Consider the following 26455-nt stretch of genomic DNA (forward strand, 5'->3'; position numbering starts at 1 on the left):
GATTCATTTTAGATTTGTCTCGAATGAACTTCACTACACTTAGCTGTAGGGAAGTTGCTATCGGTCTATCGGTCTCCGAAAACTTTATTATTTTAAATCCAATTAAAGGTCACATTATCTTGATCTTGAGAATAAATCTAAAGTAACTGCCATTCATTTCCAGACGACTTGTGATTCTATGTACTTTTACATGAGTACATTATGTTAATGAAGATTTATAACATGGATGACTACAATTACAACGTTTTATAACTTGTTCGGAAAGAACGTGAGTAAATTCAAACTGTCCGACTTCATCGCAGATTTGTTTAACTTATCTCTTTCGTCTGGATAAAATCAGTTGCAAAAATATACAAAAACGTGCTTCGCCAAAAATACTGTAAATGTTTTGACGATGTGGGTTAGTGGATTATGGGAAACGTGTATGCAACTAACCTAGTAAATTTCGTGTTCAGGTTTGCGTGCAGCGAGTGCATTCTCGTGCTGCGTTTCCATAAAACATTCGTTGGCAAGTGTACCTACTCAATACGGTTGTGACTTCAATGGGCCAGCCAGACGGTGTTTGTTGCTAATCTTAGACGGGACAAAAAACGTCGTCTCGGGTTGTGGCCCTTCTTTCACGGTCCCTCGGCTGGCTGGCGCTTCCGACCCGCAGGAGCGCGCTGCCTCGCCGCGCCAGGGCCGCCAGTCTACCGCGTGCCGCCGCTCGGCCTGCCCGCGTCGCCCACTCCGCGTACCAAACACTGCTTTATCGCAACTCAAATATAACTGCATACTTACTTATATCCCCCATTTTTTCGGAGAGTGCCATAACACATATAGTGTAAATCAAGAATCGCGTGCACATTCGCCGTTGCCCCACGCAAATGCGGATTTCGAACATCTGTGTAAGAAAAAATAAACATAGCACTACGGTGAGTTTATTTGTTAGATGTTAAATTATTATCTTCCTCATCACTTGCCGTGGTTTTCGTGGTTTTAGCTTAGAATGTCCCACTCAGTTTGTGTTCGATATCTAACGTGTTATGTTAATTAACTTTGCTAATAGCGTTAAAGTTTTCATATTGTGCGTTCGGTTAGTAGAAAACAGTACTTACTGGTATTTAGTTAGAAATTCTTGAGAAGTTTGCTCTTGCCTGTTTGAGTTTGTAATCTTATTGAAACAGTGGAATATTTGCACACAAGGAAAACGTCTGTTTAGATTTTGGGGTATTTGGACGTCATGTGATATCAAACAAGCAAATGTCTCCACGAGTCGTTTTCATATCATTGACATCGACCGTTTATTAGTTTCTTCGTATTATATTATATCAATAAACAGATTCTACATTAAGTTAATTTCAGTTTTACTTTGAAAGCTCAAACAATTTAAGACATATTTGGTTGTGCTAAGTTTAGTTCATTAACCTTACTATCGGTAACACTTTTCCCATTTCAATATTCATTATTACAAATTTATTGCAAGTGCTTTCATCAGGTGACATTTCAGATTGATTATACAACACTGTAATCTCGTTTAAACATCTATTCTGCTCATCCATAATGGATGTCCCAAGATTTATGCTTAGGAAAGCTTACGAAATGCCTATCAGAATGCTAGCTTTGGGTTCTATGTCATAACCTTCATCACCTTATTCAACAAGATAAACATTTAGCTAGGTACTTAAGGTCATCGACTTTCGTTCGTATGAATCACTTATACCTTTAAAGGTAGGTATCAATGTAATAATATTTTATTTTTTATTGTATTGACACGTTTAAGATAAGGATTAACTTGAGATACGCTTAATCTTAAGATGATATCATTAAATTATTAATGTTATATAAAATAAATAAATCTATTTTAAGATTCATCATTCATTAGTTAAATGGATAGGTTAGGATTTTATCTATCCTAGGTAGGTGCCTTATAACTTGTTTAGTTGACCGTTGTTAGCGTCTTGTGTGTTTAGGTTTTTTTACTGTCTAACAAATGTTTGTAGTTATCTCTCTCTACAGGTTATATATCTCTCTCTTCCTACCTATTCTATTTATCATTTATTTTATCTTCAAGCCCTTATTATTTTATTATTTCTTGTTTATATAAGCTTCCATAGCAAGTCTTCGTTTCTCATTAGATTTTACAACAGTTTTTACAACTTCTAATCTAAGTTTACCGGTAGACATAGGGAATTGACTCCAACTAATGTAACTTATATCTGCTGTACCATTAATGTAACTGGGAAGTCTGCTATCGTTATATAAAAAGACTTGGCAATGATTAATGTTTCCTATTTTAACCCTATGGCGGTTATACTATGTAAAAATAATTACCTACCTGTGTTAATGTCCAGTGTATGCATGATATGCATGTACCTACATAGCGCTAAGCGTAATCGCTAGAACATTAATTAGGTACATACCTACCTGAGTAACTACTAGGTATTATATACTTTGTGACATTATTACGGCGTAAATTGGGTACTGCTAAAATAATTACTATTACTTACTAATGATAATGCTCGTGACGATAAAAAGATTAACATCATGTTCTTCCTGTCTTATTTTAAAACTGGTAGTAGGTACCTAATTGAATTCTTAAAACTTAGGGTTTGGGTATTATGACTATTACATCTTCAATTAAAAAAATAACTTTTATGTAGCTTCCGGAACAAATTCGACAAAAAAGAAAAGGACTCTACTCGTCTTCGTCGTGATAAAAATATTGACTTTTATTATTAGCTGCTAAGATGATATTTCTAGCAGTGGTTGTAGGGAGTTACAGATCAAGTTATAAAACTGTCAAATGATATGTCAAAACTCTGCCTATTTATTTTGACAGTATATTAAATTTTGACAGTCCCCTATACTGCTTGGGTAACAAACAAACATATTGTTTTGGTTATATTTTTACACTATTTATATTACCTTTTGCGCAGCGTTTAACGGCAAAATCAAAAAGTACCATCTTTATATCCTAAAGATAGGAAAGAAGAAAACTTGTAAGAAAATATATCCAAACAAAACTGCCTTAAGTATTCCAAGTGGCTGATTTTCTTTTTCATAACTCAAGATGAGTTAGACGAGATACAATCCACGTTGCTCTGCATTTTATAGCAGTTTATAAGGAATTATAACTGGAAATTATGGAAAACTGACAAAATTTAGGAACTAGTTTAGTTCTATATTTATCCTCATCATTATTTATTTATATTAATAGCTACTTACAACCTGGGGGGTTAGCCAAGCTGCAAATGTCACCTTGATAACTCACCTTATGTCAATCCCATACATTTTTATCACGTCACTGTCGCTTTTCGAAATCGTTAGCAACTTACCTAAGGCTCAGAACTTACAACCTCTCGCAAATAACCAGTTTTGTTTTAGGGAAGACAAAATCAAGCTGCAGAAAACATACCTATAACCCCGAAAACACTAAGTAATTAACGAATAGGTTCTTGTAATAATATTCTAACGTAATAGAGGAAGTTAGGTACAAAATTAATTGCAATTTTAAACACGAACATTTCTAAATTAATTTGTTACTATTTTTTTTTTGTATTCAGTGTCATTCACTTTACTTTCTCTGTCTCAAGCTTCTGAAGCTAAAAGTAAATAAACTAACAAATTCGCAAGTGCTGTAATATCTGCATTGTCTTCAGATGATTAGATTTCGTAACTAAGTAAGTAAGTATACTAAAGTAAGAGTCTAGACTTTTACCGAACGGCTGGTATAATAATCTAGCAACACGATCTATAGAATTGCACCATAAAAAAATTACGTCAGTTGTCATTATTGGGTGAATTAAAAAAATAATCGACACCTATTTTCGGTAGCGCCATTTTCGACGTTTTTCTAATAAGCTGCAAAGTAATTATTGGCTACAAATATTGATTTTAAGTAGCATTCGATTCAATGAACAAAATAGGTCCTTCATCGTTGCTTATAAAAAATTGAGCCACTGATATTAAGGGGCCCTGCACAATAATCTAAACAGTAACAAGACTAGAAATTTCAGACCACATTTATTAAATAACAAGCAAGTGGCTGCAAGTTGTCTTTGATTACTTGTGGCTCTGCCCACCCCATTAGGGATTACGGGCGTGAGTTTATGTATGTATGTATGTATTTATTAAATAAGTACTAATTTTTAGCTTTAAACAAATCTGGTCTAAGCTTTTAGAAACGTTTAGGGCCGGATTTCGCAACACGTTACAAACTAAGCGAGGGCGTTCGGTCGAATCACGCCCCCCGACACAATATATAGATACAATCAGTGACGCAAGTAGAAGACAACAGATCCCGACCGACTTGACTCATGCACACAAACGTCACAAACTCATTGTATTGACACTTGCTTTTTCTGTATCGATAACATGTATAATACTTATATTGTAGGTATCCAAGTTAGAAACTGCATGATTCGCGAGAAACGAACAAGGACTGGACAATCGTATCGTCTTTTTCTCGCTCCTCGTCGCTCAAAAAGCATGAGTTTCTGATAAATCTCTACAGCAATTTGCAGTGTGAAATCTGTTTTATTGTTTTTCGGTAGATACTTCTTATCATTTTATTGAAGGCACAAGGTGAATTTCCTCGGTTTTTAAACGAAATATTATCACCGGTTGACGTTTACACGCGTGTTTTTAAAGTAACAAAACTATGTATTATGTGGATTGAGTGGGCATACTGTTTGCATACAATGTGTTTCCGCCGAATCAATAGTTGACGCACAATAGTCCAGACCAGACGAATTCGACTGCATGCTGTTCGTATCTAAATATGGATGTTATGTTTTTTTATGTACGTATAACAAGAGTGTGCTCAAGTGATCCCCAAGTATTAATGTCGTATTCAGTGATTCAGAGCCCGATGCCCAAAACTATGATGTACCTACGCGTATGTCGCTTACATTTTTAGCAATTAAACTTTTAGTTATTATGCCAGCAATTACACACCTAGGTAAGTTTGTGTATGTCCATGAATATTATTACTAGAGAATGTCGCATACATTATCCCGTTTTTCACAGGGTCTGCTTACCTAACCTCAAGATTTGATAGGTCCAGTTTATTACAGAAACGACTGCCTGTCTGTCCTTCCAACCCGCGAAGGAAAAATCAGCCTAATACAGGTTAAGTCACATACCTCCGAAAATGCATTTCTCGGGAATGTGGGTTTCTTCACTGCTGAGCACGTGATAATCATTTATGATCCAAACATGAATTCGAAAACAAATTCGTCAATCATTGGTTGAGGCCTGTGCTGGATTCGAACCTGCGACCTTAAAGTGAGAGACAAGCCACCATCTGGGTTACCACGGCTCATACCGTTTGTGTTAAATACTAAAAACACCTGGATATAGCCGATACCTAATAAAATTATAATTATAATTACTTATAAGTCGTACTCAGCTGCACGTGATCATTACACGAATGCTTTAGAAAATACTAAAGACGCACGTAACACGCAACAGGCCTCAAGCCCGTAATATCTGGAAAAATATATTTTTTCCAATTATTTTAATTATTTATCTACACAAAAATGTTTTTTAACTATGACACAAAAACAATCGTTAAATCGTCTCATCTTTCCAAATACATTTAACAGTATTTTTGTACAGTTATTTATTTATTTATTTATAAATATTATATGGTATAAACATAGAGGTATACATATAAAGTTAAAAAGAACGATCGCGGCCACGGCGCTAGTGCCACAAAATCTGCATATAATTGTTAAGACATGTCAATTAGTTTCAGTAAAATCCGCTGGACTTCTTTCGTGGCGCGTACTGTAAGACGGTTGGTCATCGACATTCGGCGACCTTTAAAATATAAGCTATATATTAAAAAAATGCGAGCTATAATTTAACTAAGTCTAGATCGGGTAGTCATTTTAGATTTGCCTACGGTCACGAGTACTTATCTTATATATTATATCGTGGCCATATCATAGAATTGATCATTTCATGAAATGATCGACCATTTCATGAAATGGTCGTATTTCATGAAATAGAACAACATTCGTTGGCCACATCATGATGTGGTTTGGCCAGATCAATGAACACAAAACGTTTAACGATATGACCAACTAAATGCATGATTACTTCATGATATGGCCAAACGTTAGTGATCATATCGTAAAATAGTAACATTATCCACCGGTAGTGGCGCTGGTGTCGCTTTGTTTATGTTTTGCATAATGGCGGCGGACAATAATTATTCTTGTGTGGACGCGAATAATACGAATAATAATGAGCAAATACAAGATAAAAGTGCATTGAAGCAATGTTTTGACACTAAGGTGAAAAGAAAAACTCGTATTAACAGTATACAGCAACTTTATTTTTATTTTTAGGTTATATGGCAAATAATGAAGGTCGAGTGACCACGCTACGTAAATCAATGGACTATTATTGGATTTCGAAATATGATATAAGTAATTAAAACTGCGAATGAAGAGATATTAATTTTAAAAAAGAAAAATATAGACGATCCTACTGTCCGTAAAGTTTCTTTTTTTGACGTGACTTATTGTAGATATGCCGCAGAAGGCATTAACTACTTGAAACAGGATTCTATTAAAACGCATAAATGTTTTTGTCATAATTTAAATTATCATAATCCTTTTTTTTATAATTTTTACAAGGCATAACAGTAGGTTAGGGTGCGGCGGGGGTGGCCCTTGGGCCACCCCTACGCCGCCAGTATGTTTATCTTACACACGAAAAGTATACTGAATGATGACCAATGGCATGAAATAGTGTCAAAAAATATGACGACGACTTCAAAGCGAGATGCAGTTACGGCGTATATGTCAACTACATCAACACTCCGTTAATCGAAAATGACTTTTTAATTTTTAATTGTCTTTTAAACATTTTTGTACTTTGTACTAGAGTAATACATAATTTCCTACCTTATTTCGCGTTTTTATTACACCACTTATCATGGACACCCTACATTAATGATATGGCCAAACGTGGATGGAAATATCATTAAACGCTGACGTTTAAACGATATGGTCAGTTGAAGTTGGCCATTTCATGAAATACGACCATTTCATGAAATGGTCGATCATTTCATGAAATGGTCAATTCTATGATCTGGCCACGACATATACACTTTGAAACTATGTCCCATTAACATTTTTGACAAATTAAAATGAGTCTCATTAAATGTCAAATATGACAGTGCAACAGGGTTCTACAGTGGGTACATGTTATTGCTCATGACTGTACATTAACTTTCTATAAAGCTTAAATAGGCACTATCCCTCAAGGGTAAGGTAGAGTCTAACATGCGTACTTAGAAAACACTAGACCGTGACATTTCGCACAATTATGTTCCTATTCTTATTAGCTTGGGTGACTGCTATTCATAAGTGCAGTGGACTGATAAGCCCAGTTTAGTTTGACCTGTTGGACCTTTACCATTCTATAGGAAGCTATTGAGTTAGACAGGTCAATTTACACTGGAAGTTGAACCCTTTCCCCTCGGACAAATATGGCTGATGGGTGGGTAATAGTATAGCTGTATATGTAATGACAGGTATCGCTTTTTCACAGGCAAGTACCTACGTGAAGTGCACTTTGATTTAGAATGCTATTGTGTGAAAAATACCTAAGACCTCGCATTACTTGGTGCAGTCAATAAATAACTTCATGATTAAAGTTTTATCATATTACTCGCTCAATGAAGGATGTAAAGAAAAACATAGATTGTTTTTGTACCAGCACGTGACGGTTTACATACAGACGAGACCCTGATAAACTGACACTAACTGCATTTACTTAGTGTATTACGCTAAGTATTTACCTTCGATCGCGAATACCAAAAGTGGCTGCAAACTGTCTACTGACAACTTGTACCTCTGCCCAAAGACAAAAGGTACTATGTATTACGTAATGTAAATTTTATTTCAATGAGTATAGAATCCAAGTATGGTCGACCTGACTGCCAATTCAAACGCTCGTAGCCGCTATTAGATTCAATTCAAAGTCATTCGTATGCGCAGGTAATCTTCCATCGTCGTAATAAACAAGGGTTCATCTAGACAAACACGACTTTGGCTTCACCAACAGATTGCTTATAATAACGTATGATTCGACCGATGTGATTCATAACAGTTCATACCACTAACACTTCCAATCGTTTAAAATGTTGCTGTGACGAACTAATTCGCATTTGACGATGCGACGCCTTAAGATCGATATTCCGCTGGTAAAGGAGCTTCTACATTGGATTTACTTTTGTTGAGTAACTTTACGAAACGCTCAGTAACTTTCTGCAACTTTTCTTTAAATTCTTATTGTTTGTTAATATACATTTATTTAGCACGACAACATCTTTTGGTTAAAGCATCCGCACTAATATTTCGTAACGTTGCTCTTCGGAAAGTAAATCCCGATTAGTGTAGTAAGTACCTACTACAAAATGTTGTCTGTAGACATGAATACAATGCCGTCAGTTGTCATGGACAATTTTATCCACGAAACAGATAAGGTTGATTTTTCGTTTTATCAGTGAGTGATTAGATATATTTTTATTAGTGCGAGAACTGTGTCATATAAATTCGGCATCTTTTAAGAACTTTACTCACGATAACTTTTATATTGTCTTTCGTTGGAGTTTCGTAGTCAAATAGACAACAAGGGCCACTTATAATAACTGTCGAGTTACTGTGTCCGTCATTACATTCTTCAACGAGAAGATTTACGAAGATTTTATATCCTAAGAACTAAAATATTTCTAATCAAATCTAACCAACAAAATCCCACTGCTGGGCAAACGCCTCCCCCTTTTATTATTTTTCGCGGTCCTGTACTCCGGCCAGTCCATCATGTCAAGTCGTCACGCCATCTCTTTCGAGGTCTACCACGACGCCTGTTCCCATCATGACGCACCAATGCGTGACCATCCGTGCCCACTGCTCAGAGTGCATGCGACAGACATGACCGGCCCAATCCCATCGTTTGACACACACTACGCTCAATCGCTCTTTAGCAAACCTTGGATTTGGACTTTTGACGTTCAATCCCAGATCTGAGCACCGTAGGTTAGGATATTATGGGCAGAATACTCATGTCGATGAGCATATCTGCGTATTTTAAATAACAAGTAAATAATACATTACACATAGATAGCCCGGCGTGTGTAATTTGAGCTTATTCATCGCTTGATTCTGTTTTTACGAAAGGATTATACTTCTGAGAATCAACTGTAATAAACCTGCCACTTATTACACCTGGAGATTAGAACTTACTGTTAGTCGCAGTAATGAGTTAAATGATGGGAAAGGTAAGCAAGCCTATACTGTGCAGTTTGTCTGACAATTTAAATAACGCTATGGTGTAAAATAAGCAACTTATTGCAAAAACTTGGTATACGAGCGAACTGTCGCGTCGGTTCGTATTTTCATTTTCTGACAACCCATTGGGGTCTGGAGTTAGCAACTATGAAATAAAATTGCTGTTTCTTGTAACCAGTAAATTGCTTAACAGAATATACCCGTGAAATCATGGACAGAGTTAGAAATCATAAGAAAATATTTAAAACAATTTGAAGATTATTTTTCTTAACTTGATCCTTTTACAATACATGTATAATACTAGAGCGGTCCGACGCTGCGTATGGGCGGACATTTATTTTTAAGAGTAAATTTTTGTGGGATTCCGATTTTTTTCTAGTAATAAATATGAACTATATTACTCAGGGATAATGTAGCATTCAAATGGTGCAAGTATTTTTGATATCGGTCGACTAGTTTTTGAGTTTATTCAATACAAACAAAAATACAAATCTCTCCTCTTTATATTATTAGTATAGATTATAACATAGGCAATATATTATGTATGACGTGCTGGAAATCGAACATTACCTTTTTATTTATTCAATTAGTTCCATGTGAATAAGTTATGTTTTGGTTGAAGTAGTGAGTGTAGTTCGTAGGTAAGATTAGACTATACGCGGGTAGGAAATATTTTAAATGCATTACCGGGTGAGAGCTCTCAGCGCTCCCCATTCCTCCGGCCAAGTAGTTAAGATTTGAGGAGCTCGGTGGCGCAGCGGTAAACGCGCTCGGTCTGCGATTGTTGAAGTAGAGAAGAGAAGCGAAGCAACTTTTGCTGGGTGATGGGTGACCACAAAAAAAAGTTTTCATGTCGAGCTCCTCCGTGCTTCGGAAGGCACGTTAAGCCGTTGGTCCCGGCTGCATTAGCAGTCGTTAATAACCACCAATCCGCACTGGGCCCGCGTGATGGTTTAAGGCCCGTTCTCCCTATCCATCCTTAGGGAAGGCCCGTGCCCCAGCAGTGGGGACATTAATGGGCTGATGATGATGATGATGATTAATTGGAACACTATGGGCAAAAAGATTTGCGCAGGTCACATACCTGTTGTTTAGAAGGGCACTGGCCTGAGTATTGTTTTTGCAAGTTTTAACTACCCACTCTACGTATACTAGGGATGAACTACGAGTATGTGACTCATATTTACATCACATGAATTAGAATCAGTGAATCAATAATGATTCTCCTCACGCTTTTGCATCGTGCATTGTGTTGATAGATTTGGGATCGCTCAGTGATTCGTTTATAAGGATGAAAGAATCTATCTTTGCATTATATCAATACAATTTATGATGGCAAGAAACAAACGAATGTGCAAATTTATCACATCCGACGTGTTGGGAAGAAGACAGGAATAACCCAAGGCAATTTATTTTACCGGTCTTTGTACAATAAAACTTACGTGTCGGATGCTACAAATCACCATATTTGTTATCAACTTGTGTTTACTTTACCAAACAAACACATACACATTACACATACATATACACATTTTGGGGAATGATTCAGACCATGATTCCGAGTTGATATCAAGTGGCATTTTCCGTCGCAAAAGTATGAACTGAAAATAAATTAAAATACACCAAAGTGAATGAATTTTCCGACAGTATATACTCTGTATACCTAGTGTTGTATGTATTTGCGATTCTGTATAGTTAGTAAAAATCGAGTTTATTCGTATTCCATCAAATATATTTATAATTTACTTCACTACTTATAGCGAATAACAATTAGGTACTTACAGGTTTAACAGCGAATGTTCCGATAAAAATTAAAAAAATAAACTAGTTCTAATTAAACTAGTGTTTCAAATTGTAAGGTGTTACAAATTTCAAACTTTCTGATTCATCTCAATAGGAAAATCGCCCGCTAGGAACAGCACAGCCCTACCAAGATGTTAATTAGAATGTATCAAACGGTTCTAACGTTACAATGCATTTGTAAAACAAAAGCTTTGGCTTAACGAGCATAGCTAAGAAATGCCAAAGATAATAAATAGCTCGCTACGTGTGGCTTTCACGCCTGCCTCCATAGGTGGCTTAAGTAATTAGTTGAAAGAATTTTCCAAATATCTAGTTTATCCGCCTATCACATTTGAATTTGTTAATTGAAAAATGTTGGCTAATAAAGTAAATGGAGTTGTAAGGGCAACTATCGAGTATTATGAAATCAAATTCTTGTGTACGATCATAAAATAGCGAATAATTATAATATCTACGCCTAGAACTGACACTCTCCTCACCAATTCATTTGGCACGCTACATTTAACACACTTTAGCATAGAATATGGAATAATACTACGTTTAAAACGGCAACTCTCCGGCTCCTACCTGAGCGCGGTTTACCCCACCCCCCTCGGTCTTACTTTAGTTACGTATGGGTGTTAGACGTCACACACACACACACACACAGATAGTGAACGATAACATCAATGTAGTGTAGTGTCTGTGTAAAAAGGTGTCTTGTATGAAGTGACCGGGGTGTGACTTTAGTCTAAATCCCGCGCGGACTGTCTGACTCGCTCGCACTTTAGTATCAGGGTAGGTAAGAACAAGGGTTTTTGTATGGAGTGTCTCGATTTCTTGCTCCACATCTTCAGTACCTACCTACTAATAATATCTCTATAATTTGTTTAATCTTATAATGAAATACAATATATAGCTTCTCAGCTAGTCCGGGAATAAAAATGTATATTATATTCGGCTTCGTACTCGAGATTAGGGAGAGATAAACACTTGTAGTACCGCGGTAGCGATCGTCTCATAATCTATATTAAGGACTCCATGAAAAGAAGTGTCACAATTGTCTTCGGATTATAGTAGCTGTATCCACCCTATAATGACATAAAAAAACAATGCATCACGCCTGTATCCACGAATAGGTAGGGTGTATAGTGCTGGCAAGCACTAAACTACTAAACTACACCAACTAAAATACTTTTTTTAGTGAGTTATTTTTTATTCTGTCACCGTTTATCGCTTTGTGTAACAAGCATCATACCTACGCATTGCCAATAAATCTATTCATCTCAAGTTGGGCGTTTAATTTGAAGACCAGACCTCAACATAGTACATGTATACACCCATTCCTCGCCAGCTATGTTTAAGTACCATATAATAGGGGGCCAGCCCTTAGCCATTAACCGGGCGCGAATCCTGAAAACCACGTGACAGCAATTATCCATTATCCAAACATGAATTCAAACTCACAAAGTCGAATACAGTGGTTCAGACCCTGAGCTCGGATTCAAACCCACAACACTAGGATGAAAATCATGCGTTCTCCATAATGAGGCTTTGAAGAAACTAATCATTAAAGAGCACGTAACGACCTGACGCTCTAAGACCAGATTCTTTAAATCCTTCAGCAAGGTCTGTTTCCCTACCTATTGACATTCCATTTCGTGTTGAATCCTTGGCTCCTTAATAACAGTCTTTCAAAATAAACGTTCTGTACGTGATGGTAGCTTTTACTTATAGTTGAACTAAACCCTACTTATCCATAAGATACGTTCTGTTCTGAACTGGCTGACTGATCTTAGTGTTGGTGTGTGTGTTTTTTTTTTCTTTTTGTAGAAGTTTCTATAATAATGAGGCACTTTCCAGGCTGTCAAATACTTAAACCCATGTTCATCCCTGGTTTATTTTTTATTTGTAAGGTGGATTAGGTATAAATATAAAATACTAAAGGCTAAGTAATAAATTATTAAATTCATCTTTTTTGAGGTTATATACCAAATATATATATTTTTTTTACAATAAAATACCAGACAACTTTCTGAATTTGTCAGAAAATGTTAAAATGACCTCCAACAAGTTTATCCACGATAATTACGATTTGATTCTGATTTCTAAGTGTCCTTTCGGGTCGTGAATTATCTGTGTCTATTCACGTTCGTTGCAGATATGCCAAGAACGGTGTTCATACGGTAACGTGATCTCGTATCCGACCAGTTTTCTGTTACGCATGTTGACGCAAGGGTACACCTCTCAACTAATTGCTGGAATCGTGTCGTACCAGGTTACATGTGCCTTGTTATACGCATTTTATAACGTTATATGACATTATGAGACACTCCTCGCTAGCTATGTTTATGTTCCATGGAATAAGGGGCATACCATTAACCGAGCACCAATCCTGGAAACCAAGTGATATCAATTACCTATGATCCAAATATTAGAATTAGAAATTTAGAGCAAGAGCTGGGATTCGAACCCGTAACACTACCATGTAAGTCACGCGTTCTCGGAACAGTATTATCACGGATTGTCAGTGTCAATGTCAGTTTTTAATAGAAAGAAAGAAATTCCGATCAAGAAATCATATTTTTGTGTTGTGTTCGGGTGAATATCAAAATGTCAAGTTTGGTGGCGAACTTTCATAATTATTATTTTTTCGTGAAAAATTGGGTTCCGACCTGAAAAAGGATAGTTCGTTCTACGAGGTAACTTGTTCCTTGTTGTTGTTGTTCTTTAATGTCCCAATTTTTCACGAAAAAATAATATGAAAGTTCGCCACCAAACTTGGCCCATTTTGATATTCACCCGTTCACGCTTATTACTATCTCACTACCCCTTCGGAGATACAGTTTCGGCCAAGTAGTTACCTAATGCCATCTGCGGCAAATCTACAATAAGTCACAAAAAAAAGGAGACACTTACAGCCGCGATGCGTTGTCATGTAATAAGTTGTTTAAATTGGTTTTACTTGGTCTGTTATTACCAAAACATAAAAAGAAATGTACTTAATTAATGATTAGAGTAATGAATCAATTTCATTATTGATAAGGCGACACATTATCGTCATGTAACATTGTATAGTTGACACGCTATAGTTATAAACACGTACTATTACAAACACATAAATTAAGTCCATAAATCATAGTTTAAGTGGTAATTGTACATAATTTATTTTATTTTGAGTTTTGTTTATATGTTTTAGTTTTATTTAATTTAATTTCAGTTATTTTTTGATATTTTTGTTCTGTAAGTAATTGTTTTTCTTATGGTGTAAATAAAGTTTATTCAATCCAGAACCACGGGTTAGACTATATGCTAAAACGTACCGAGGCGATCTAGTCGCTAGTTTCATTTAAACACAAAAACTTCGTTCGATTTTCGAATCTCAACTGTTTTTTCCGAGACTATAGGTATCGGTTTATCCAAATTCCGTGTGTAAACTTTGAGGGCTGGTATATAACGGAACGGCGGGATGCCAAGTGACATTCCGACTGCTGCCGGTCTGGTGGCGCCATACACTGGGTCATCAGCAAACAAGTCTCTCCATAAGGGCTCGTTTACTCACCTTAAGCACAGAATAAGGAATAATACTACGAATAGAACGGCAACTTTCCGCTCCCCACCAGCGTCTGAGCTAGGTTTACCTCACCCCCTTCGGTCTTACTTTAGTTTTCGTATGGGCGTCAGACATCACACACAAGGATTCATGTGTACGATATTGTCAATGTGTAGTGCCTGTGTAAATCAAGGTTTTTTGTATGAAGTGCCCGGGGTGTGCATTATGGCAGGAATACACATACCAGTAAAACGGGGCAGTAACTTGCTTGCCAGCTACTGGCACGTGGCAAACTAACCAGTATCTATTCCGAAAATCAAATGTACTTAGTGCAATCTACTTGCATGCAAGATACGTACAATCAAAGAGCAAAAGTGCAGTCACTGAGTCCAGCGAATTATTTGTAAACAGTGGTGAAATTATGAACCATTAGTTGTCATAATTATAAAATTTATGTTTTTGTAGGTGTATTTGGTCTATTACAGAAGCGACATGTAACCAGGAGCTTTGGACTTTTGCACCTTATCGTACATGCATATATACCAGTTAACGTGTACTCGTGCACATGAAAATTGCTGGCACGTGCAAGGAGCTGGCATGCAAGTGTGCCAGCTACAAGCATGTGTATTCCCGCCATTACCGACCCGCAATATAAGGCAATAGCGTCGATTCTACAGTAAGTACATCGAACTATCGTCAATCCTAACGCGCCACTACTTGGTAGAACAATGACCATATGTGGCAGTTGACATTGTTCTCTTATGAGAATGGTTGAATTTGTCTAAGAAATACATGGACTTATGTCCAGAAACCTTATCGGTATAGGTCCACTAGTAACTTTTAGTATTGGAGACGAAAGAGAAATAAATATGATGAACACTAGTGACACGAGACGGGATATCAGCAGGTCATGGTAAAAACGTGACCCCTATAAGTCGACTTCTGCCGTATCAGCATCAATAACATCAACACTCGCTCGACGTAGAGGGAAAATAAGGCCACTCGCCGTAAAGAGACTCGCCGTAGCGAGAGTCGCCGTTCGCAGAGTCGCTGTCAACGCTACAATTCACCTTGCCAATGAGGTTTATCTAAATATACTTTTAATAAGGGACTTTGAGGAGCTCGATGGCGCAGCGGTTAACGCGCTCGGTGTGCGATTGTTGAAGTTAAGCAACTTTCGCAAAGGCCGGTCATAGGATGGGTGACCACAAAAAAAAGTTTTCATCTCGAGCTCCTCCGTGCTTCGGAAGGCACGTTAAGTCGTTGGTCCCGACTGCATTAGCAGTCGTTAATAACCATGAATCCGCACTGGGCCTGCGTGACGGTTTAAGGCCCGATCTCCCAATCCATCCATAGGGAAGGCTCGTGCCCTAGCAGTGGGGACGTTAATGGGCTGGTGATGATGAGGGATTTCCATGCTACGTTCCTCAAAAACGTATTGTTTTTTTTTTTTTATGGCGCTGTATAAGGCTGTATAGTTTTTCCATCGCTTAACCTTGTAAGTTCATGGATAATAGACATATGCATCTTTTACCTTTGTTTTTGGTTTTATATGATGATTTTTTTATTACACCCAGGCACAATTGCATCTTCCACCCTTTATTATTTAGATCAAAATAAAGAGAAGCAATTATTTTTTAATATGCTTCTGCCAACAGTGGCTGCAAGTTGTCTTTGATTACTTGTGGCTCTGCCCACCCCATTAGGGATTACGAGCGTGAGTTTATGTATGTATGTATGTATGCTTCTGCCAATACATTGTATTTTGGAATAATTATGTACCCGAATAATGAGAAAATAGGTAATTGTCACGTAAAGTTGTACAATGCCATCTATATTGTTTTCGGTGAACGTAGCATGGAAAGTCCCTAATTTTATTACCTATATTATAAGTTTGACAGATTGCAATATCAGAATTTTATAGTCAAAGTTTTGTCAATTACCGTTTGACTGAGAAGTACTACATCCCTACTTATAAGTAGAGGTAAAAACATACATACATACATACATAAACTCACGCCTATTTCCCACCGGGGTAAGCAGAGACTATAGAATTCCATTTGCTTCGATCCTGACACACTTCTCTTGCTTCCTCCACATTCATCAATCGCTTCATACACGCACGCCGGTTCAGAGTAGATCGTATTGAACCTTTTCTAAGGACATCTCCAATTTGATCATCGTAAGTCCTTCTCGGTCTTCCTCTGCCAGCCCTACCATCAACTTTCGCTTTATATACCGCTTTTGCAATTCTATTATCCTTCATCCGCTCAACGTGTCCAAACCAACCTAACATTCCCTTCTCAATCCTAGTCACTATATCGTCTTTTACACCACATCTCTGTCTTATCACACTGTTTCTCACTCTATCACTCTAGAGGTAAAAACGTGCAAACAGTCGTGTTCTTACTTATTAACAAAACGAGTAAAATAATTTGTGCGTTGAGTAATTGTTGTTGCAGTTGTTTGCGCATGCTAAACGTTGATGTAACACTGACAGCAAAAATATGTTTTCGATTTTTCCTGAGGCGACTCTTTAATAGTGCCCTAAATAATCAATAGTTACAATAAATGCGTAAGCGGTGTGATGAGAAAGCGTTCTTCTTTTGACAAGACGTAGGTGGGAACGGTAAAAACTAATCGAACGCAAAAAGCACTTTCAAATAATGACTATTAGACAAAAAGTTGATGACAAGAATATGTAAGCAACATTTCTATTCTGCCGACTTACATCCTGTCGATTTTAATGCTATCCACGTGTATTGGCATAATTAAACATAATAGTGTTATAATAATAGCAAAGTTCAAGAGAAGCTCGGTGGCGCAGCGGTAAACGCGCTCGGTCTGCGATTGTTAAAGTTAAGCAACTTTCGCAAAGGCCGGTCATAGGATGGGTGACCACAAAAGAAAAAGTTTTTATCTCGAGCTCCTCCGTGCTTCGAAAGGCACGTTAAGCCTTTGGTCCCGGCTGCATTAGCAGTCGTTAATAACCACCAATCCGCACTGGGCACGCGTGGTGGTTTAAGGCCCGATCTCCCTATCCATCCATATGGATGGCCCGTGCCCCAGCAGTCGGGACGTTAATGGGCTGGTGATGAATAGCAAAGTTCACTTTTTCACCTACTAACTTGGTAGAATTGGAATTAAGTACCTACGCTATTTCCAGGCGTCGAGACCAGATTCCACGCGAGTTCAATCTAATTCATAAATACTAATGACAACTCAGAACTACAGCAGCGTAAATATGTGTGAACCACTTGCACTGTTCAACCATACTAGGTACCTATACCTACTGTGAGAATCACATATTATGTTTTCAATCAATGAATATTAATGTTTACTTGTAATTTTTGCAGTGGAACATCTGCTCGCATTCCCAACTGTGATTACTGATTAAAGAAAGTGAACCATTTCATCGGGATATTACTTATTTACTTACCTACTCTATGGTTTTTGCTAGGCTCATGGAAGCGGTGGAATTAGCTTGACAACAAGCGGTATGAAGTTCTTAGTAGAAGACTAAAGGCCCGTTTCGTCTGAAAACTGTTTGGGTGTTAACCCTTTCACAAACAGAGATCATGGATAATTGATGGTCCATAATATGTAATAATATATTATTGACACCTTGGAATCGGAACGTCATTAGACGTTCTGTCCTTAAAAGTGTTAAGCAGTTGCCTAGCGAGGGAATTTCCAGGCTGCGTTCCCCAAAAATAATTTACACGGCGTTGTCGAGATTTAACGTGTTAATTACCTATTATCTCATTACACGGGTACATAATTATTCAAAAATACAATGTAAGTAAGTACTTAATGGGATAAGCACATATAAAAATAATTTTTGCTTGATATTTTAGAATTATGTTGCTACCTATATTGCTGATCAGAATAATAATGGGTGGAAGATGTAATTGTGCCTGAGTGTAATAAAAAGGGTCATCATTTATACCCAAAAACAAAGATAAAAGATGAATATGTCTGTTGTCCATGAAATTACGGGGTTAAACGAAGAAAAATCTTTACAAGTGCCATGTATATTGTTTTTGTGGGACGTGTTATGTCTTCAATAAAACGCCGGAATTAATTAATCCGTTTATTATTATGAAAACAGTCTAGAGCCTTTTTAGCGGCATAACGAGAGAGAGAGACAGACAACCAGAGTGACCGAAAGGGAAAACAATTCGGATACACAACAGGACGTAGCCTAGAAAGTCCCTTATTGCTACAAATATCCTGTAAATGAGCTATCAGGTACTATTAAAACTGAACCTAAATTATAATATAGAGTAGCGCACTGGTCAACGAAGATATGGTCAACGGTGGTGGTGAATAAAATGTTATCTTTGGTCCTAGATTCCTCGAGGTCTACGCTCCTGTTGTAAAACAGGTACGTCCTTAAAACTATAAATAACACAATAAAGGAGATTCCGTCCTTTCTATGGGTTAGACCTGTTGACGCTATTGTTAACAATGGTCATAACTGGGCCTGAATAGTACAAAGTAACTGTGACGTTTCTATAGATAGAATAATGACGATTGTCATCATTGTTTAGTAATTGTTTACCGTCGCGGTTTGGAATAGGTACAACCAGTCTCTATGGTAGTATTCGAGACTTCTAATTTTATGGCGATGAGAGACAAAATTGAAATCTGGAGATGGTTGAAGTTAGAATAACTTTATAAAGAGGATGCCTAGCTAAGAAGACAAGGTTAAAATAACTCAAGGTAAAGAGAGAAACATAAAGCAGAGTAGTTAGATTTATCGTAGCGACCATATAGCAACACGGGCTTCGAGAAGACCGAGAGAAGTGCCAAAAACTTTTTTTTTGTTTTGGTTTTCCACGAAGGGCAAGGCATTGGGAACTATGCCCATGCAGCCGATATTTTTTTTCTTGATGATGATTAATGAAATGATGTAAGGTGATGAGGATGACTGATGAAACCTAAGCCCCCACCCTCGGAGCAGACTTCTACTCCGAACCCCAAACGAATTACTTAACTCAAAAGTCCACATAAACTTCCGAGTTATGAAGCGGGTTCTTGGCACGAAGCGAAAATAGATGGGTAAACTTTGTTTACTTATTGAATATTCCGATATAATAACACTAACTTAATGCGATCATTTAACTAGAAAACACCACTTCGTATTAATTATTTAGATTATTCAATGAAGAAAGCAACTATGTCGTTTGCGTTCCCGCCAAAAAGCACGCCAAAAACTTCAGCGTGCATTTATCAACACTTTTATCAAATTGAAATCACTTACAAAAACAAGGTCATTGTAAAGAGTTCGCATAGCTGCATTTTGACGCATTGGCTTCAAGCCAAGTAGATTAGCGGATTTTATTACAATGTCCGAATTAAACAGTTTGTTCCTAAGTGGGTGAACTTTCAGACTTGACTACATATTGCATTGAGACGTTTGCTGTCTTTGAACGTGATTGAAAAGTACAATTTCGAGTGAGGTAAACATTTATCGTTTCTTGGCACTGGATTACGATATATTACCGACCTTGATATAAAGAGGTTTATGCGATAGGTACTTTTAAAAGCATTTTGGACTACCAATGAATTTACCTTGATTTGATTTCCTGAAACGATTCAAAATGATTAGGTATACCGAATGTATGACAAATGTTTCCAAAGCAGGAAATAGACTCACACGTCTGTAAGATAATGGTGGTGATTTAGTTGCTATTGGAATATTTAGGCAATTTTTGGAATTATTTTTAGTCCCGTGAACGCGGCGTTTAGCTTAAAACAGACTCGACGTCTCGAAACGACGATCGTGAATGAAATCTTATAGAAATGATGGCATTAATTCCTTGACCAGACAACTAGGTAGAGTCCTCAGAGCTCACAGTCAGTTGAACATGTAGACACTATGTCTGATAGATTCACTACAGGGTTACAAAATGAGTACCTATAAAACAATGGCAAGCTTCAAACTGACAGTTAAATGATTGTTTGAATGACACATCATAACCATTAAATATAGGCTCCTAGTGGAATCAAAAGTCCTTTGTGATTATTTCAATGTAACGCAACGAATCGTTTATCGCGCCTCCTGCGACCGATAAGAGCGACCTGTTTCCTCTTCCGTTATTTGACCGCTGCAGTTGTCAAAAAAATTCTCATCAATTTTTTTTGATGACTCCTTTAGTAGAGTACCGATAATACATAAACATAACATAAACTGCCTATATACGTCCCACTGCTGGGCACAGGCCTCCCCTCAATCAACCGGAGGGGGTATGGAGCATACTCCACCACGCTGCTCCACTGCGGGTTGGTGGAGGTGTGTTTTACTGCTACAGTACCGATAATATTACAGTAGAATTAATAGAATTTTAGTATGTTCGTTGTAATTAAAATAAGTATTATAATGACGGCGGGCGAGTGACAAACGTTGTGTTTTGAACGATGTGGCGGATACCAGACAGGCAAATCACGAAATGCCGGCACATCTTGATGTATCCAGGCAGATTGCGATTGACCTATTTCATTGATTAATCCACAACGTTTATTTCTATGTGTGTGTCAACTTTCATCTAAATCGGTCCAACTATTCAGGCGTGAAAAGGTAACAGACAAACAGTTTCTCATTTATAATATTAGTATGGATAGGTACGCTAAATTAGTATTCTTGCTCCATTACTTTAATTGACAAGAAATCAGAATAAGAAAATTGCCAAGTCTGACGTCTCACCATAATTAGCGATTCAAAGAATGAGGCGAACAAAAAAATTGAGCCCCACCCATAAAATTTTGGGAATTCCGGCTTTAGTGTTTGAGATTGAAATATTCTGGAGACTGAGTATGATTCATACACCCACCTGACGTGAGTTTAGAATGCGAGCTGTAGTAGTTATACAAGGAAAATGAGCAAATTGTTGTGCTGATTGTAAACAAAGATATTTAATGCTCGGGTCATCGTCATTTTGTCTAGACGGCGTATCAATTATTCTCACACCGCACACACTTTATTTTTGTAATAAATAAAAATGAAGATCATAAATTAACAGAATAACACTTTAAGTAAATCCAAAATTGCTGCCTTTGACGCAATACAATATGGTGTAGATAATGTCAATACTCGTATAACCAAATACTATTATTTTTAATAGAGATTATTGAAATGACCATTGAATAACCAGAATTAAACGATCGTTGAAAGCTAAAATAATACTGATAGATATCGGTTATAGTAAATAGCTAGACAATGGCATTCAGTATGTGAAAGGACTTTACAAGGGCAACGCGTGCGACTTTGTAAAAGCCAAATGGTAGGCACGTACATTCCGTGGCTTAGAAATTATTAATAAGGGAATATTTGAAGGTTGCCATCCTAGAACCATCACTAGAAAGTATACATAAAGTTTGACCTTGGACTATACATTTTCTTCTATCTATGACACACAGAAAGCATTCACAGTAACAGACTTCCAGAAACCTCGGTGATGTGGGTACTCAGTTCATCTTGCAATGGATGTACCTCTGATTAACCCAATTGGAAATATCTCCGTGAGCTTGTGTTATGTTATTTCTACATCTATGTCGCCGATTTACATATACTACCTCTATTACAGTTAGATCAACATTCTAACAAAAGGTCAAAAACGTACCGAACGTTTCGTCTTAACATTCCAATGTGGCGTTGTTTGTGCGAAATGTCATACCATCGAACGAACACGGGAATAATTCTGCAGAAACGTCAATTATGTGATTGTTACTATAGCCAGTAGTACTACGTACACATCGTGTCTTTGGAAATTGTTACTTCATTAAATTGGATAACAAGCGATGTTTATTTTTAAAATGGGAAATGCCGTCTAATGTCATGCATCGCCGGCTGAATAAATCTTGGGAATGCTTGGATAAGCTTGGACCAGAGCCAATATAAGAGTGTTTATAAACAGTACGCCGGGAAACAAAATGCTTTTGAAGCTCTTTGATACACACAAAATACTAAGTATTATGAACATGAATCCGCAACCATGGTTAAAAATGGGGTAAGCTATTTTCTGTCTTGTCTAACAACATGCGGAACTCTAAGGAGAAGAGCTTTTTAGTAACACTGATAATAATAGCAATTTGTTAGTACAATGTTTTAAGTACCTACTCGTTGAAAATAAAACTAAATTAGGACATGTTGACGATATCGTCTTATATGTACTTAATTAAATAAATCATGACGTTAGCGCTCGATATCTTTGAACAACCTAAGAGCCTATAGCAGCGCAACAAGATGAAATGCTACAGAAACTTCGAACCTCAATTAAAGGCGTGTGATTAAACAATGAAACTGGACAACAATGTCCATCAAGTTTATTAATTTAGAACCCAATTACCTTGACCCGGCAATACCAATTGCTTGCCGCGACCAATCTGTTTTATGCTCTGATAGAAGTTGTTGTACGTTCGATAAAGCCAACAATTCATTTAAACGCTCCCTTTCATTTGCAATATTGATGAAGCTATCAATATCATTTGCTGCTTCTATTTACCGAATTTTATACATACCATACAACTTGCTTCATCGTCTAGATCTTCCTTTATTAAATTTTGTGCATGTGATGCTTTGAATTTTGGTATTTTACTTTTTTTAACATTTGTTAAATGGTATAATACATTAGAGAACACTAACTATTGTTGTTCTAATCATTTTACTTTTTTATACTTTTGGCAATTGATATTTTTATGTTACATATCAAATTCCTATATTATGAAGGAACGTACCTAACAAAAAGTTGCAGTAGCAGCAACAGTAAAATTTTATTCGTTGGTTACATTGGTTACATAAAGTAATACATTTTTATTATATGACTTGAATTCATAAAAGTGCCGTTACAAATCAGCGCCTGCGTTTATATTAGTCCTTGACTGCACCCAGATTTCACTGAACTGTTTCAATTGTCGCTACTACCGCTTTATTGGTCTTGATCTAGATTTGCAACAACAACAGTGGCTGCAAGTTGTCTTTGATTACTTGTGGCTCTGCCCACCCCATTAGGGATTACGGGCGTGAGTTTATGTATGTATCTAGATTTGTTTATGTCTGTACTTTAGCATTTAATTTATGAATAATTGTTGATTCAGCTTGATTCGTTACTATAAAATATTAAATTCTTATTGTCAATTAAATAACCAGTAAACAAGCAGTCCACTTGTAAAGCAAGTCATCATACCGTGAACATCGACATGATTTATGTTTTTGAAGCTGCTAGCAATTATTTTGACTAAAGTTATTTAAGAGGAAGCAATTGTGAGTGCAACTCATGTAGGTATTTAAATGAAGATGCTGTCGCACAATGAACATTATATTTTACGATGACATTAAGTATTCGATTTCATGGCGAGAGCAATTACTCTGTAAAACAATGATCAGGATGCACCTCAGTGACAATCCGTTAGCCTCCAAATTCCAAGTAAAATTTAAGTTAATCATTGTAAGAATGAGTCACTGTTTCCGAAGGTCGTCGGCCTGGGTCCGACTTAAGTTTAAAGCGATACCGCGGCAAATTGGCGCCTCTAAAGGAACTTCCGAGAACCACAATAAGTACAAAAAAGGCACAAGCAACCTCACGAATTCAATCACGATAAACCGAAACGCGGTTTTTATCATAATTTAACATTCAACTTTGCAATTCATCAGTTTCATAAAACAAGAAGATTTGTTCAACTAGTCTTAACTTGCAACATTACTTGGGCACTGGCTGAAATTTTTGGATGTTACGGAAACGGTACATAACGAGAATGTACAATAACGAATAAGAAAGATGTTCAATCTATCTGCGTTAAAGATTAGATTGAGTATGAAGATTCTATCAAGCGGGGTGTAATAGGTACATGCACCCACATTAGCGGAATAATGACACCGCGGGTTATAGCAATCGAGTGCGCGTGGGCAACAAATTACAACCTGCGACCTTAGCTAAATAACTGGCACGCGCTTTCTGTTAGACTCGCTGTTGTTTTTGCTTCAACGCAGCGATCGTTGCATTCTAATGTGCTGTTCAGTGGAATTCCAACTTAGATCATGAAAAGAAGATTAGAGTACAGGTGGAAAGTAAAATAGTCATTTGTATCATCTCAATGTTGAGTAACGACATCATCAACTAGAGCGTTTATGTAGCAAACATCATTGGTGATGCGCAGAAATAAATGTACGTACTATAGGGTTATGTAGCTAAAATGATATCTTTCCATTTTCTCCAATGAAAGTAATAATTACTGAAAAATAGAACTTTAAACATGTACAAGTATAAGAAAGTAATATGATAATTGAAATAATTGCTAATGCACCATTATTACAAGCGTGTGACGTCATCACTACGCTGAGAAATTACGTATCAACACTATGGTCTGAGCTTAAAAGGACTCAAGCTTTGTTCAAACCAACAGCATGAACCGAAACCTCATAGCATATGCTAAAAAGTTAAAACCACTTTATCACTTGTATTAAGAAGTCCAAGACCCGTCATTTAGACTAGCAATTTAAAAGACCCTTAAAACCTATACATGGTTTGAGTTAGAATCGTAAACCCTTTGTAGGATTAATTACACCGGCGGACTAGACGGGGTGATAAACATTTTATTATATAGTGATTCTAAAGTGAATAGATAGGCAGTATGCCTGACTAATCTGGGAAATAACAAGCTCTCTTTTATGATAGGCTAGTCAAAGCGGGATTTATAATAAAGTTACAGTTACATGCAAATTAAAACATGTATTTTCCGGTTCCTTTAGTAATCTTTTATTGAGGGTTAAACCTTGTACAAGTTTTAGTATCATTTTGTTATATAAAATTCTTGATATTACCCGTAAATGCTGTTCAGAAGCCAGGCACAGTTTGTTATATAAGTACACATTGATGTATAAAATGTTACTATTGTAGGTACAAATAATGAAAGTGGGTACTTATGTAATATTGTCATGATCGAGCGGTATCCTATCTTGCAGTCATCTGCAAATTGGTGATTTCGGGAACCAAACATTGCATGAAGATAAAGTAAATAGTGGAAACAAATCCTTCGATTAAATCTTGGCTTAGCGACATTCTACTGTTAACGAATACAGCCTAGAAGTAGGTCGGTGTCACATTATTAAGCTAGGCTTTAACTTTTTGTGGTTTTGTTACATTTTTATAATTTATCATAATGTAGATTATAGTAAATCGGCACCTACTCTATACTATGTCGTGCCTATGACCAGTCCAAACGCTATCTTGGACATTATTATAATGTACGATGATAAGGTGCAAAAGTCCGATCAGTTTCTTGCTTAGTAATAAATAAACTGGTTGCACTTGAAACCTTCGGGTTACATGTCGTTACTGTAATAGACCAAAAATACCTAGAAAAACAAATTTTATAGGTTCATAATTTCACCACTGCTTACAAATAATTCGCTGGGCTCAGTGACTGCACTTTTGCTCTTCGATTGTACCTACCTGATATATTCTCCTTTAGTTAAGTCAGTTATAATTGCTCCGTAGGACATTAGTATTAATGCCCATCAATTTACTAAATACGAAATCTTTAATCTTTATATATATTTTTTTGAAAAGCTCTCCGAAAGTTTACTAGTAGGTACAATTCACGGCAGAGATTGCGGTGAATGACAATCACGGGAAAATTATTATAAACAATTCGCAGTTTCGCAAATTAAACGACGTGGTTCACGCTTCTAGCGCTGCGGTTAAGAAAACTATGCTATTCGGCGTCTACCTTTTGTGGCTTCTGCAGAACGAGCACGGACAAAGATATACTCGTATTGTACCATAAAATATCTCCAAACCACTTCGCTATGTCGTAGAGGTCGAGCTGC

General features: G+C 36.9%; 1 protein-coding gene across 1 annotated transcript in view; it reads left to right on the forward strand.

Moving 5' to 3' along the window:
* The first annotated feature begins 677 nt into the window (after positions 1-677).
* LOC126381434 (beta-1,4-glucuronyltransferase 1-like) overlaps positions 678-26455 on the forward strand; it is an 84833-nt gene continuing 59055 nt past the window's right edge. The window contains exon 1 of the mRNA XM_050030909.1: positions 678-914. The gene's annotated coding sequence lies outside the window, so the exon portion shown is untranslated. The remainder of the gene's footprint in view (positions 915-26455) is intronic.

The sequence above is a fragment of the Pectinophora gossypiella genome, chromosome 3 (genome assembly GCF_024362695.1).
Source record: "Pectinophora gossypiella chromosome 3, ilPecGoss1.1, whole genome shotgun sequence".
NCBI classification, from domain to species: domain Eukaryota; kingdom Metazoa; phylum Arthropoda; class Insecta; order Lepidoptera; family Gelechiidae; genus Pectinophora; species Pectinophora gossypiella.